Below are 15,342 nucleotides of genomic sequence, written 5' to 3' on the forward strand. Positions count from 1 at the left end.
GTCATAAAACAATTATACCATAAACTGGCTCTAGACCCAGATGGCACTCCACTGAATTCTAGAAGGTTTTCAAGGAAGAGTTCATTTGTATGGTAAAGTTGTCCCGAACAGGACACGGGTGGAAACGGTTCTAATGTGAACATAACCCCGGTTCTAAAACCCAACAGAGATAGTGCAACCCCTCCCCACAAAACTCTCTACTTAGCCCCATTAATGGGAATGTGAAAGTCCTAAATAAAGTACTGATGTTTAGAATTCAATGGTATACTGAAAATGATCTTGGAGTACAGAAGGTCTACCCCAGGAATGCAAAGATAATTTAATTTTGTGAAAGGAAATTATTTATACATTTTATTAACAGCTCAAAGAGTTTATCTTAATAGATGTTGAAAAGTATTCAATAAATGCCTGTTTCTTTAAAAAAAAAAACCTTAAAAAGTAGGAATAGAAAGATGCTTTCTTAACATGAGAACTTATTTCAAAACGGCATCTTAATATTTTATAATGTATACGTAGATACTTATGGATATATATATATGCACAGTTTCTGAGCTCTGTCACATTCTAGCTGTGTGACCTTGGATGAGTTACATAACCTCTCTGACCTCTCAGTTTTCTCAGTCATAAAACGGGGATAATAATGAAACACTCTCATTTTCCCGAAGATTAAATGAGAGGACACGAGTAATGTACTTAACGCAGTTTCTGGCATGGCAGAGAAAGAGCAAAATAAATACCGACTTCTTGTTACTACTCTTACTGCCATTCCTATTAATATCAAGACTCAAATAAGGATACTTACTATCATCATTATTAAACAATCTGGGATCCACCAAGTGAATCTTGGAATAACAACTGGCTGGAACGCTCTCTGTAAACAACGTTTAAGAAGAGCTCCAGGAACACAGCAGACACCCCCCTAAGCGGGGCAGGTGTGTCAGCCGGGGGGCCTCCGTCCCAGGAGCTCAACAAGCTGTGCCCATGCAGGAGAACCGTTCACTGTCTCGTATGACTTGAATGTGAACACGGGGTCTGTCAGCGGCTCAGGCTCATCACCGGGAACCCGGGAAGCTTCTGTTCTTCCCGTCTGCCATTTTCAGCCTTTCCGCCTCAAGCTCGTCCTTGCAAGGGCGCAGGACGCCCCTGCAGACCGCCTCTCCCTCCTCATTGATCAGAACTGCATGTCACGCTCAGGCCTAAACCAATCATAAGGCAAGGGGCCGCTGTGATCCCGCCTCCTCCAAGAGTTGCCCTAAATCTAAATCTAATTGGGCTCCTTTAAGGGAAGAAGGCGAGCGATTGCTGACGAGCCAAGCAAGAGGCCGGCCACGGGCAGGATGTAGAGTAGCGCGTGTTACATTAAAAGAGAAAAAAAGAAACCTGTGCGTAAAGACAAGAAAGCAGATGACAATCCTTTAAAATGTTCGTAGCATTTAGCTTTGGATCATGGATAAATGAATACTTTTTAAAAATATTTTCTAAGTTTTGTAAAATTAGTATGTAAAAGTAAAACAGCTATTATTCGTATTAATGAAGCAGTGATACCTCTCTCTCAACTTAGGGTTAAGTTCACAGAGGATAAAAACTCTTTTGAAGGTACGGTGTGAAAACTTTTTATGATGAAGAGTCCATGCTTTGCCTGCGTCTCCGGTCTGGTTCTCACAAGGGCCAATTTGATAAAGAGGAAAGGACCAGGCGTTTTCCACGTGGTCCTATTAAATCCTTGCTCAAATCATGCAACAGGTCAAACTGGAATCTGACCACAGACTGACAGCAGGACTGAATTATTTCCAGCTTTCAAAACTGTTTGCCAGCTGAAATGTGGCTGTAAAAGTTCAAAAGGAGATTAAAAAAAAATACAGTTTTAGCAAGGCCAATTTGGGAGGAGTCCTAATATGAACCAGGGTCGCACATCCAGCTGTCAGTAACAGGAGCCGGCCGTCAGTCCTGGAAAACACTTGCGAATTCAGGAGATGTTTCAGAACTGACAGAAAAACAGGCTATGGAGATCAACATTGTTTGCTTAGGTTTAGCAATATAAATACAATAAACTAAAACTCTGTTGTTCCCGGGACTCTACAAATTGTGTCCATATTTATTGTCTTTTTCAATTCTTCCAGCAGATGAGAAACTGGGCTGCAGAGAAATTAAGCGAACTTGCTAAGCTGATTCTCACATTTATAAGACTCAGAGTCAGGAAAGCTAAAACACCCTCGAAGATCAAGGTGGAGGGCCTGCTGTACCACATATCGATACTTTGATAAAGCTGTGATGATTACATCTGTATAGTTTTGGCTTGGAGGAGGCAGACAGATCAGTGCATCAGAATAAAGAGCAGGAATCCCACACACGTGTGGGTACAGAGAGGTTGGCCACCAAGGAAAGGGTTGACTTTTTGATGTTATTGGGACAATTACCTGTGTATATGGGGGAAATTGACATTGAACCTTGACTTCACACTTTACAGGAAAACACTTCTGGGTGGATCAGACATAAATGTGAAAGGCAAAACTATAAAGCTTTTAGATATTTGAGTTTAGAAGATGCTTTGGTTATCCCAAATTTGTGGCTTGAAACAATCATTTTATTTTGTTTGCAATTTTTTCAGCTAGGTTCATCAAGCCAGAGCACCTCGTTTCTTTATGTCTATCTACACATTATACATTTCTATATATTTTATAATTTTATAAATATATTTTATATATTTCTATATTTTTCTGAACGATTTGCAAGGAAGTTGCTCACATAATCTGCTCCTTTATCTTTTTTTCCCAGCCTTATTGAGACATAAACCACTGTGTACGTTTAAGGTGTACAAAGTGGTGATTTGATAAACGTATATGTCTTGAAATGTTACCACAATAAGGTTAGTTAACACATCCTTCACCTCACGGAATTATCATTTTGTTGTTGTTGTTGTTGTGGTGAGAATATTAAAGCTCTGTTCTCATAGCAACTTTCAAGTGTTACAGCACCGTATTGGTAACTGGAGTCACCGTGCTGTGCCTTGGATCCCAATAACTTACTCCTCTTATAGCTAAAAGTTTGTCCCCTTTGACCAACATCTCCCCATCTCCCCCACCCCTCAGCCCCTGGCAACCACCATCTGCTCTCCGTTTCTGTGAGTGTGATGTTTTCAGATTCCACAGGTAAGTGAGATCACACAGCGTTTGTCTTTCTCTGTCTGGCTTATTTAACTCAGCATAATGCGCTCAAGGTCCATCCAGGTGGTTGCAAATGGCAGGATTTTCTCCTCCTTGTATGAGTGAATAATATTCCTGTGTATGTGTGTACGCATGCACGCACGTGTGTACGTCACCTTTTCTTCATCCATTCATCTGCTGTGGACGCTTAGGTCGTCTCCCTGTCTTGGCTCTTGTGAATAATGCTGCAGTGAACGTGGGGTGCAGATGTCTCCTCAAGACAGTGATTTCACCTCCTGCAGATGGATGCCCAGAAGTGGGGTTGCTGGATCAGATGGTAGTTCTATTTTTAACTTTTTGAGGAACTTCCATGCTGTTTTCCATAGTCGCTGTATCTGCCTCTTTATATCTTAATACTGTGTGTATTTCCTAAGAATAAGGACATCTTGTTACAAAACCTGAGTAGTTATCAACTTCAGAAAATCTGAATCAATACTTTAATTTAAATCTGAGTACCATATTCTAAACCTGAATAGAATACGGTATTCTAAATTGGAATACTATACTTTTATCTAATACAATATGGTATCAATCAGGTACAATATCTAATACTGAATTAAATACAGTATTCTAACCTGAATGTAACACTTTCATCTAATAAAACACTGTATTGACTACAACATTCTAAATGTGAAAACAATACAGCATTCTAAATCTGAATAAAAGACTCTTTATCTAATCCACCATTTACATTCCAATTTTGCCAAATGACTCAATAATGTTCTTTACTGCAATTTTCTTTTTCCACACAGGATCCAGTCTAGAGTCACATATTGCATTTCTAGAAGCACACTTTGCTTCAATGTAGAACATTCCTCAACCTTTGTCTTTCCTGACACTGACATTTTTGAAGAACACACATCAATTATTTTATAAAATTCCCCCTCAAATTGGGTGTGCCTAGTGTATCTTCATGATTAGATTTCAGGTTATACTTTTTTTTTTTTGCTAAAGAAGATTTGCCCAGAGCTAACATCCATTGCCAGTCCTCTTCTTTTTTTGCTTTAGGAAGATTAGCCCTGAGCTAACATCTGTGCCAATATTTCTCTATTTTTTGGATGTGGGACACTGCCACAGCATGGCTGATGAGTGGAGTAGGTCTGCGCCCAGGATCTGAACCCGTGAACCTGAGCCATCAGTGCAGAGTGTGCAGAACTTTAACCACTTGGCCATAGGGCCAGCCCTAGGTTATACATTTTTGGTGGGAATACCACTGAAGTGAGCAGCTAAAAGGATGAAAAGGTTGACTCTGCGTGGAGAGGCTGGGGTGGGAGACAGGAGGGCAGGGGCTCCTATTATCTGCTGTACATCCTCCTGTGTTATTTGAGTTTTTAATGGGGACATATCATTATTTGATACAATTTTTTAAAAAAATGGATGCCTTGTTGGAAGGCACATATTTTGGAAGTAAGCAGGCATGCTAGTTGTGTTCCAAATCCTTTGAGTAGGCCAAAGGGGTTGCCAAGGCTGTGCATGATTGGGGACGGAATTCTGTCTGTCCAGGAGAGTGTCTCTCTCCTGTATTCTGGTGTTCACAAGCTCTTCCAGCAGGTGGCTAGGGATCCGCGTTATCAGTCCTCTGAGGGTTGAGAGACCCGGTCTTCTTTCTGCTCTGTGTTTCCATTTGCTGAGCTCATGCTGGGCCTGGAATGGTAGCTAATGAACTCTGGGCATTGATTCTGATATTGCTTTTGAGATTCTTCAGGCCACACTTTGGAAGCTGAGTAGGGGCTGCAAAGGTTTTCAGAATCCTGGGATTGTGACCAAGGGTCTTGTCGTGGGTACAGCAATTTCCCCAGTAGTCCCAGAGAGACCTGCCTTTCCAAGAATTGTTGCGAAATACTCTATTTTCCAGTTTTAGCTTCTGCTCATTCAGGCCCCTATTTACATGATTTTGTCAGAGGACAGGCTGCTTCAAACCCTGTTTCGGTGCATGACCACCTGCAGCTACACCCTCTCACGCTGCTGAAGTTTTCTCCTCGGGGAGTTTCTCATGCAGCTTTGTTCTGCCTACATAAGCATGCCCATTTCCCTGTGTCATCGCTGGGAGCCCTGCTGCTGGACTTCCCTCTTGCAGGACCCCCAGACATGCAGACAGCCCAGCGACCTTGGAACTGGAAGCACTGGTCTCCCAGGTTTATTATATTCCTCCCCATATCTGCTACCTAGTTGATGAGAGTAAAACCACATTCATGACATCTAGGTCCAAGTTACAGATGTAGAAAGCTTTCTTACAGAAACACCTCTCTGTATTAAAGGGCTTTGGCCATCGCTCTGAGGTCCTTCCACACAAGCCTCCTGTCGAGAGGGAACTGTAGATAGCCATGGCATAGTTCTGAGTCTTTTGGTTCCCCCTCCTTAAAAGCTCATCCAAGGCTGGCTGCCTTTTCTCTCCTCTTTCGAAAGAAAGAATGAAAGAGGGAGGGAGAGAGAGAGAAAGGGAAAGAAATATCATAAATAACACATAATCACAAATAACACATTGGTGCCACCTGCTGGCAGGCATGTTGATATGCTTTTGCCTTGCCTTGTAGCACAGCATCCATCTGAATGCACAGCCTGACCGTTTGTATGTAGAGGAATTTCCGTTCTTCTACGCCATCCTAACAACGTACCCTCTAAATCACCAGCTGCGTTCGTCTCCTCTTTGACTGCTGATCTTCGAAATGTCTTCGTTCACATAACGGCCCCATTAGCCACCCTTCTGGCCACTTGTTCAGTCTCATATTACCATTTCAGGACTTCTCTTTTGCTCCCTTCCACCGAAGACCGCCTACACCACCTCTTTCTCTTTCCCTCTTCACCACACTGTCAGTGACTAAAGCTGCCTTCAGTCCTGAGCAGATGCATGATGAATGCCCATGAGATGGGGAGATTCTGGGATTTCTTAACGTCATGTGTAGGGAGCCCCTGGAGGGCCAGGGATTCCATAATAACGCCCAGTGTAGGACCAATATCGCAGGGGAATAGGCGCATGTGTGTGTGATGGGGGTGTGCAGAAATCCATTTACTTTACCAAGTAATACAATGAAAAGTCCTCCAAGAGATTTCTGATCGGGACGCTCCTGTGCCCCACGTCACACCTTCTCAAATGTCTCTTATTCCAGCTTCAGCAACTGGCTTTGCAAGTCGGGCCACTGCATTGGGTACCTCTTGTTTCTGCCTGGGCTTCTCAGCCATTGAGGTGTGGATGCTTCTGGGAGCTGCCTGGTCCTCTCACCTGGGAGACATGGATGTGCAAGGCAGTCCACAGCACATAAGGGCACTTGGGTCCAGCGGGGTGGGATCCCTGTGGGTGATGCTCCCTTTCCACTTCCGCAATGGACGAGCCCACAGTGCAGGCTACAAAGCAATTTGAAGGGATTCAGGGGACCCAGCCCCAGTGGCCACAGGGGTGACAAACCGGAGAAATGAACCCTTGCTTTGGTGTTCCCTCCTTCTCTGTCTCACGCTCCCCAGTTCCCCACTCCTCTCCTTTCCCTGGATCACCTCCCAAACCAGGCCACCCGCTCACTCACCTTTAAGGGTCTCAGGTCGTGTACGGGGTGGGGCAACATTCCTAGCCACGACAGAAGCATCATGGAATCTGAAAGAACTATTATGACCTAAAATCCCTTCTGCACACACAAACCGGTTTTACTGAATTCAGTTTTGTAACCAAAGCTTGAATCCAGCGAAACAGCCACTTTTGTAAATCCGAGTGATACCCAGTCACTCTTCCGATTTTTATGAGATGGTTTTTCGGGTTGTGTATACATGGCCTGAAAATATTATGAGGGTCGATGTGTCAGTTTCTCCTTGTATTTCTGTCAATTTTTGCTTTATGCTTTTGGAGTTATATTTTTAGGTGTTTGCAATTTAAGAATTCCTGGATCCTCTTGGTGACCATTTACCATATGTAATTTCCCTTTTTATCTCTCCTCTTGCATTTTGAATTACTGTCCATTTTGTCTGCTGTCTAACCGATATTTATTTGATAAACATTTCCATGCTTTCACTATCAATATTTCTGAATATTTACACTTTAGGTTTAGGTATGTCTCTTGAAGAAGTATCTAGTTGGGACTTTTTATCTACCCCAACAATCTTTGTCTTTAAAGAGAGAATTTACTCCATTTATGTAGAATATAATTATTGACATTTTGAAATTTATTTTCACTAATTTATTTTTGTATTTAAAAAGATTTCCCACCTTTTCTTTTCTTTCTTTTAAATTTGTTTCTCCTTTCTTTGCATTTCTCAGATTTTCAGACTTTCCTTATTCCATTCTCCTCACCACTAGATTAAAAGTTACATATTCTGTTTTTATTTGTGGTTAATCTAGAATTTTTTTTTTTAAATAGGAATCTTTTATTTTTTTTTTAAGATTTTATATTTTTTTTGCTTTTTCTCCCCAAAGCCCCCCGGTACATAGTTGTATATTTTAGTTGTGGGTCCTTCTAGTTGTAGCATGTGGGACACCGCCTCAGCATGGCCTGACGAGCAGTGCCATGTCTGCGCCCAGGATTCGAACCAACTAAACACTGGGCCGCCTGCTGCGGAGTGTGCGAACTTAACCACTCGACCACAGGGCCGGCCCCTAATATAGAAATTTTAACATGTGTATTTATTTATTTATTTTTGAGGAAGATTAGCCCTGAGCTAACATCTGCTGCCAATCCTCCTCTTTTTGCTGAGGAAGACTGGCCCTGAGCCAACATCCGTGCCCTTCTTCCTCCATTTTATATGTGGGATGCCTACCATAGCATGGCTTGCCACGCGGTGCCATGTCCACACTGGCCAATCCCGGGCTGCCGAGGCAGAATGTGTGCACTTAACTGCTGCCCCACTGGGCTGGCCCATTAACATGCATATTTAAATTAAACTTAAAACTATCCCAAGCATCGGAAGGTCCTCCCTGTCATCTTCTGTGCTCCTGTTGTTCAGGATTTTGCCTCTGTCTTGTTTCTTTTAGCTCCGTGGTGAAGATATTATTGTCCTAATTTCATATTGCTAGTGTCTGTTTGGATTTACCCACAAGTGTAACCGTTTCCTTGGTCATTGTCCTACTTGCATTTCGGGTCTTCGTTTGGGGATGATTTCTCTTCCTCCTGGTCTAGAGGGTCTAGAGTGGGGAACTCTACTGGTGTGTGTTTGCTGAAGTGTATTTTGCACTTGTTCTTGAAGGAGGATCTCACCAACTACTCTGTTCCTGGTAGACAGTTACTTGTCTGTAACACTTCAGAGGTCCCCCACCTCCAGCTGTCGATGTGAGCACCATTCCTGGTCGGTGACCCTCCTTTTCTTTCTGTCTCTGAGCCCTCTGCTTCTCTGTGGTTTTCAACAGTTCCACTGTGACGTGTAGTAGTGCTGATTTCATCTATTTAACTTTGATTTTGTGTACTTTCTGAATCTGAATATTGTCTTTCATTAATTCTGGAAAATCTACAGCTTTTAACTCGGTAAATATTGCTTCTTCCCACTCTCTCCTTCTGGAACTCCAAATGTGTGTGCGTGCATGTGTGTGTGTGTGTGTACTCCACATCCCATGTCTTGTATCCTGTTTTCCAAATTTTCTGTCCCTTTGAATCTCTGCTACAATTCCTGTTTAATGGGGAAAAATTTAATTAATTCACAGCTATTACTGATATGATGTTTGGATCTAGCCCTTGACCTTATTTTCTATTTTCTAAGTTACCATCCTTGCTTGTTCCCTCCCCCACCCGACCCGTTCCTGCCTTTTTTTTGATTGACCAACCATTTCCGTCACCAATGGTTTTGAAGTTACACATTCTAGTTTTAGTTTTCTAAGAATTATCCGTACATTTTAAGCATATATAAACATGTTTCTATAAATATCTAGAGTTCACGGTGCTTATCTCATTCCCTTGGCCAGACATGAACTTTTGCGTGGTTTTCTCTCCTCTATCCTGACTTCTCCCTGACTCCCAACCAAACACCCGATGCTCCCCAGAGCGTCCTCCTGCCGCTCACGTCTCACCTCTCCAGGTCACTTCCAACTTCTCTGTGTGTTTTGGGCTGTAGCTTCTTCTCTTAATTCCATCCTGTCTGCCTCCCATCTGCCAGGAGCGCCTCCTCAGCATTTCTCTTCAACCAAGGTGTTAGGACTGAGTTTTTGTGTCCCCTCAAAACTCAGGTTGAGATCCTAACCCCCAGTGGATGGCATTAGGAGGCGGGGCCTTTGGGAGGTGATTAGGTCATGAGAGAGGAGCCCCAGGAATGGGGTTAGTGCCCTTCCAACAGACCTCAGGGAGCTCCCTCGCTCTTTCGCCCCTCTGAGGACACAGTGAAAAGCGTGCTGTCTGTTCACTGGGAAGTGAGTCCTCACCAGACACTGGATCTGCCAGTGCTTTGATCTGGGACTTCCCAGCCTCCAGAACTGTGAGAAGTAAATTTCTGTGTTTAAGTTGCCCAGTTTATGGTACCTTTTCTATAGCAGCCCAAACTGACTAAGATACAGGACCCCATCTTTTACCAGCTTACCAGATTTTTAAATAAATCTCATCAGTTACTTCATATACCCAGGCCACCGCCTTGATCAACTCTCTCTCTGTCGTGTGTGCAAGAGCTCTCTCATTTGCTTAACGAGAGTGTCCCTCCCTTGAGTTCAGGACTGCCATGCTGCCTTGAACACAGTCGGTCTCCGCTCTGTTGATGACTCACTGGAGACAAAGACTATTCCAAGGGCTTCACTGCTCAGGAAGCACTCCTGGACGTCCCTGGATGACGACTTGGTGAGGAGCGTGTTGTGTTCGTCTCGTTGGCTTTCCTGTGGATTATACACGTTAGATCCCCAGACAGGATAGAAAGTAGCCTTAAAGGTAAACGTGGAGTCCATCGCCAGGTGGCAGTGTTGGCCAGCTTTAAAATTTCTCAAACTCAGTGATGTAAGAAATTCAGGGGGGCCAGCCCCATGGTGTAGTGCTTAAGCCCGGCGCACTTTGCCTCAGCGGCCCAGGTCTGCAGGTTCGGATCCCGGGCGCAGACTTACACCTCTCATCAAGCCATGGTGTGGCAGTGACCCACATGCATAATAGAGGAAGATTGGCGCAGATGTTAGCTCAGGGTGAATCTTCCTCACCAAAAAATAAATAAATAAATAAATGAAAGAAAAGAAATCCAATTGATGATACTAGATTCCTTTTGTTTCCTATAACTCATCTTTCCATTCAATCAATCAATCAGTATTTATTGAGCTCCTGCTCAATCAATATATATTCTCTTGGATCCCCAGGGTGTACTCTTTGTCCCTGTTTAATCTCTTTTTAAGACTCACGGGGACTGGCCCCAGAGGGAGCAATGTCCCCAGAGGCGGTCAGCATGTTTGCTGGCTGACCCCTGTGCTGCCATGCTTTTTGTCTCAACGCCTTGCCCGGATCATAAACCCTCACACTTGGGTTGATTGCGCTGAGAGGCTGGGGAAGCCCAAGGGCTCCTGAGGTCACAGGCAGAGGCAGCAGCAGCAGTTTCAGCTGCCTTTGCAGCCTCGGGGCAGGAAGAGGGCACTGACAGCTCAGACCTGCTCACAGGCTGCTCCCTGGTTCTCGCCCTCCCCTTATAGCCTCTCAGGGAAGAGGCAGGCAGCCCTGGTGATCACAGCCAACAAACGCGGCAAGACAGCCCCTGGGCCGAGACCTCGCAGGGAACGCCACCGCTGCCGGTGGCATTGGGACCTTTGGCTCAGACTGAGTGGACTGTACAGGCTCCTGCTGATGATGAACCCACAGGACAGACCATGAGGACAAGTGGCCACTGGGCTTTCTGGCACACGTGGGAAAGCCACTTGCTGTTGAGGATGATTCAGTCTTGGTCTGGGAGTTTGCGTCTCTGAGCAGTGCTGAACTTGGCTGTCCCACCCCCTTTGCCGTCTGGAGTATAAGCATCCTCCTCCTGCTGTCACCTCCCCACTCTGAGTTGTCATTCGAACTCAAAGGAAACTCCGATAACTAGCTGAGAGCACTGTTACTAGCTGCCCACTCCTCAATTTGTTATTTTATGTGAGTCAAAACCAAACCTTCCCAGCCAGAAACGGCTGCTAATCTCAGAAACTCCTGGACTAGAAATGCACCAGAACATCGATCCCTGGTTGCATGGAAGTCCGGGATGAAGTTGGTTGTAGTAGGGCCAGCTTTAAAAGAAAACCGCAAAGGTGTCCCTGACTCCACCACTCAGCTGCGAGCTCAGGTAGATACACGCCTCTGCTGGAGCCCGAAAGTAGTGTGAGAAACAGTGCTGCCTGGAGGAGGGGCAGTGCCCATCGGGCTGAGGGTGGGGGTGGAGGGCATTCTACTGAGATAGACACCAAAGAAAGACAAGGAGTGGGAAGAGGCGGGACCTGAGATCTCCAAAGCTGAGGTGCAACAGTCCTTAAATACATCTGCGGAGTCCCCCAGACATCTAGGGAGGCCCCTGCACATCCGGGAGTCACATTCAGGGAGTCCCTCCAACATCCAGGGAGTCCTCCCACATCAAGGAGGCCCTACACGTCAGAGAGTCCCTCACACGTCAGGGAGGCCCCCACACGCCAGGAACTCCCTCACACGTCAGGGAGGCCCCACCTATCAGGGAGTCCTCCACCCGTCAGGGAGGCCCCCACCCATCAGGGAGGCCCCCACACGTCAGGGAGTCCCCCCAACATCCAGGGAGTCCCCCCACATCAGGGAGGCCCCACCCATCAGGGAGTCCCCCACCCGTCAGGGAGGCCCCCACTCGTCAGGGAGGCCCCCACCCATCAGGGAGGCCCCCACTCATCAGGGAGGCCCTCACACATCTAGGGAGGCCCCTACACTGGCAGAAGCTGTGATTTTATGGAAACAGAAGAAACTCTGGGTACTAAGTCTGGCATATCCTTATTGGGATGAATGTACCACTTGTAGTTTTAGAACTAAAGGATCCAGAATTTGGCTCCCATTTGTTCACTTTGCAGATGAGAAAACCAAGGCCTAGAGACGTGCGGAGACTTGCCACATGGTGGGCTGGGCTGATCCAAGGCTCTAGTCCAGGTCTCTTGGCTCCCTGTCCAGTGCTCTCTGTCCACTAGGGTTCCTTGGGGGCTGACAAAGGAAGAAGCCAGGGTTTGATCCACAGTGACGGCAGCTATGGCTCAAAGTGCTTCCAGCTCGGCCCTCGGAGGGCCCCTCATGTGTCTGTGTGATCTTCACCAGTAATGCCAGCCTGGCCTTGAGCAGGGGCAGACTGTGCTGTTGCCCCAGCAAGGGTGTCCCCTCAGGAGAGGCAGCTTGGAGCCCGAGGAGACAGGGGCGTAGGTAGGGGTCCTTGCTCTAGCTCCCCTTGGCCCTGTGGCCTCGGGGAAGTTAGGGGACTGGTTCTTCCAGGTATCAATGACTACTAGTCATAGGAGATGGCCATTGTCTTCACCAGTGATGCTCTTGACCACTGTGGGTTGCGCGGGGTCTCACACAGGCCAGTAGTGAAGCCAAAAGTTAAGGTCCTTTGTGGGCTGTGGACAGCTGACCACCCCAGCCTTTCACGCGCAGGGAGGGTTAGAGCGCGTGAAGAGTCTCCAGGGTTTGGTGTTGCTGGAACGTGGTCAGTGTGTTGCTAGAGCTGACCGACAGCAGACTCCACCACAAAGCCTGGCTGCTCCACACTTGGCACCGCCCTCAGGTGGGGGGTCCCCCAGCTCCAGGAGGATGCCCTGTTGCCAACCCAGTGACGTCTGAAGTCAGCGCTAGTTTTCATCTCCCATCTTCCTGCTCTTTGGTGGTGAACCGTCTGGTCCTGGGGTTGCAGTGCGCTGTTGGGTCTGCCTCGCAGGGTGTGGGGTGGGGCATGCTCCTCCACAGGGATCTGGTGTGCCGCGGTGTGGGGACCATGGAGTCCTGCTGCTGAAGTAGGTGTACTCAAGCCTCCCTGCACGTCATCGTCACCAGTGAGGGCACGGGAACCGCAGGGGAGGATGAGCCTGCCACCCTGTGATGCCACTCTCAGACTCCCGGCCACTTGGGTCGTCGCCTTCTTCTGACCCGATTCAAGGTTCTGGTTATGGATTTTTTGTTTGCATTTCAGTTATTTGAACTGGCATGTCTTTCTGTACCACTCCCTCCCTCACCCCCAAACAGTGACCTTGAGCTCAGGAGCTGTGTCTGGTTCACCCTTGTCAAGCTGACAGCCCTCAGCACTGGGCCGCGCACACGGGGGGCTCCACAGAGGTCTTTGTGTGTCACTGAAGGGAAGAAGTGGGAGAATGACGGGAACAGGAAGGGCAGAGACGCAGGGACGAGGACACAGAGCGCTCTGTGGGTTCTCGGGGGCAGCCGACTTCACAGTGAATGGATGTGCGACTCAACGCGGGGTCTCGCGGTCTGGAGGCAGCTGGGTCTCCCAGGAGACTGGTTACCAATGAAGACTGTTTCTTAGGAGCATCCAAGTGCCGCGATTCTCCGAGTAACGTGGGTGGTAGGACTTACGAAGGCAACAGCAAAGGACTACACCCCTAAAGCTGTTAAAACTGTAAGTTCTGGAGGCAGGAGGCTAAGGCTCTTCCACTTGCTGGCTGTGTGGCCTTAGGTGGGTGTCTATCCTCTCTGTGCTTGTTTTCCCATGTGAGGCGAGGACCAGAGCATCTATCTCTAAGGATTGTGAGGCTCAGTAATCACAGCTGAATCACTGTCTCCAACTTGAGCATAAGGTAAGTCCCAGGCTCCTACTGGACACCTCCCAGTCCTTCCTACTCCTGCACCTGCCAACTACAGCTTTCAGCTCTGCTCACGGTAAGGCCAGGGGCTTCTTGGGTCGAAAATGTGACCAGCACTGCCTGGATGGCCCGCTGCTCGCTCAGAACTGCCAAGGCCCCATGGGCAGCAGCCCTGTGGACGTGGCTGGGGTGGGGGTGGGTGAGGTGTGGCTCCACCTGTGGCAGTTCCGGGAGATCTGTTTCCAAGACACAGCAGGGATGGCCCTGGCCTCAGGGGCTGTGACACTCAGGAAGGAGGTCCTCAGTAGCCTCTTAGGTAAGTCTCTTGGGCTGCAGGAAGTGCAGTTCTGTACCACCTGGCTGGTTCTGAAATGTTTCATGTACACATAATCAATTCTCTTTATCTAAACTAAAGGAAATGGGAGCTGTGTGCGTCTCGGTTTTAAAGTACAATGTACTGTGTGCTTTTTTCATTGTTCTCGCTGTGGGCTCTCTTCCTCCAGAAGGCTACACCTGCTCCCTTACAGCATGGTGCTGGGTTCCAAGAGAGCAGGGGCTGCAGCCTCGGGCCCGGGCCTGTCAGGGCAGCCCACTGCCACGGTCTATGGTGAAGCAATCCCATCGGCCCAGATGCAAGGGGGAAGCAGGCCCCTCCTCTTGACAGAGCAGCAAGCTTTCACACACACACAGGGGTGAGGTCTTGATGGCCATCTTTGGGACGCCCTGCCACAGCTGTGGTCCTTCTCCATGAACAATTTTCCATATTCTACTAAAAATGGGGATTCAGGCCAAGTGGGGAAGCATACACGGAGGCAGGAGTGGGGTACCAGTGCTGCTCTTGCATCAGCCCGCCGCATGCTCTCCAGCCAGTCTACGTGTTTGGGCTCAGTTTTCTCATTTGTTCCACTAGGGGTTGATAATTGGTGAAGTTGATAGCGCTAGATAATTTTTAAACTAAGTAAAAAATGCTGGTCAAGCGCTTGGCACAGAGCAGGGCACATGTCCAGCGCTAGCTATGATCACTGGTTCTCCAGCCTCAAAACCCTCTCTCATCTGGCAGGAAAGAGGCACTCAACACCCACAGTGGCCTGGGGCGATGACTTCTCTGAACGCAGGGTCTCTCCCTCTGCAGATCTCTCAGCTAACAGGAAGGAATCTGTCCCAAACCCAAAGAACTCAACCAACCAGTTTTCCAAACCTCCCCAACGCAACTCCCTTGTTTATCATGTGTTACCTCTTGGGTGTTGAAATGTTTAAGAATCTGGTGGAGACAGGTTTCCATCTATGCTTCCCGTCTTGATGGCAAAAACCTCCCTCCACTGTTGAGCTTGCCGTGCTCCATCCCAGGCCGGACGGCTCACAGACACGTCTCATTTATTCCTCACTGTAGTTCCAGGGAGGGAGATACCACTCCCGTTTTCTAGAGAAAGAAAACGAGGCGCAGAGAGGTTAGGAGGCTGCCCAAGGTCACAGAGCTAGTAC

The 15,342-nt window shown here is 47.4% G+C and overlaps 1 long non-coding RNA gene across 14 annotated transcripts in view; it reads right to left on the bottom strand.

Annotated features, from left to right (window-relative positions):
• LOC106841784 (uncharacterized) overlaps window positions 1–15,342 on the bottom strand; it is a 61,935-nt gene that overhangs the window by 36,986 nt on the left and 9,607 nt on the right. For 9 of the 14 annotated variants that reach the window (XR_011494489.1, XR_011494497.1, XR_011494488.1 and 6 more), the window contains 3 exons: window positions 15,095–15,280; window positions 5,447–14,226; window positions 803–3,572 (listed from right to left, as the gene is read on the bottom strand). This is a non-coding gene — a long non-coding RNA (uncharacterized lncRNA). The remainder of the gene's footprint in view (window positions 1–802; window positions 3,573–5,446; window positions 14,227–15,094; window positions 15,281–15,342) is intronic. The other 5 variants (XR_011494491.1, XR_011494493.1, XR_011494492.1 and 2 more) reach the window with 5 other exon arrangements.

This window comes from Equus asinus, chromosome 15 (assembly GCF_041296235.1).
Source record: "Equus asinus isolate D_3611 breed Donkey chromosome 15, EquAss-T2T_v2, whole genome shotgun sequence".
In the NCBI taxonomy this organism is placed as follows: domain Eukaryota; kingdom Metazoa; phylum Chordata; class Mammalia; order Perissodactyla; family Equidae; genus Equus; species Equus asinus.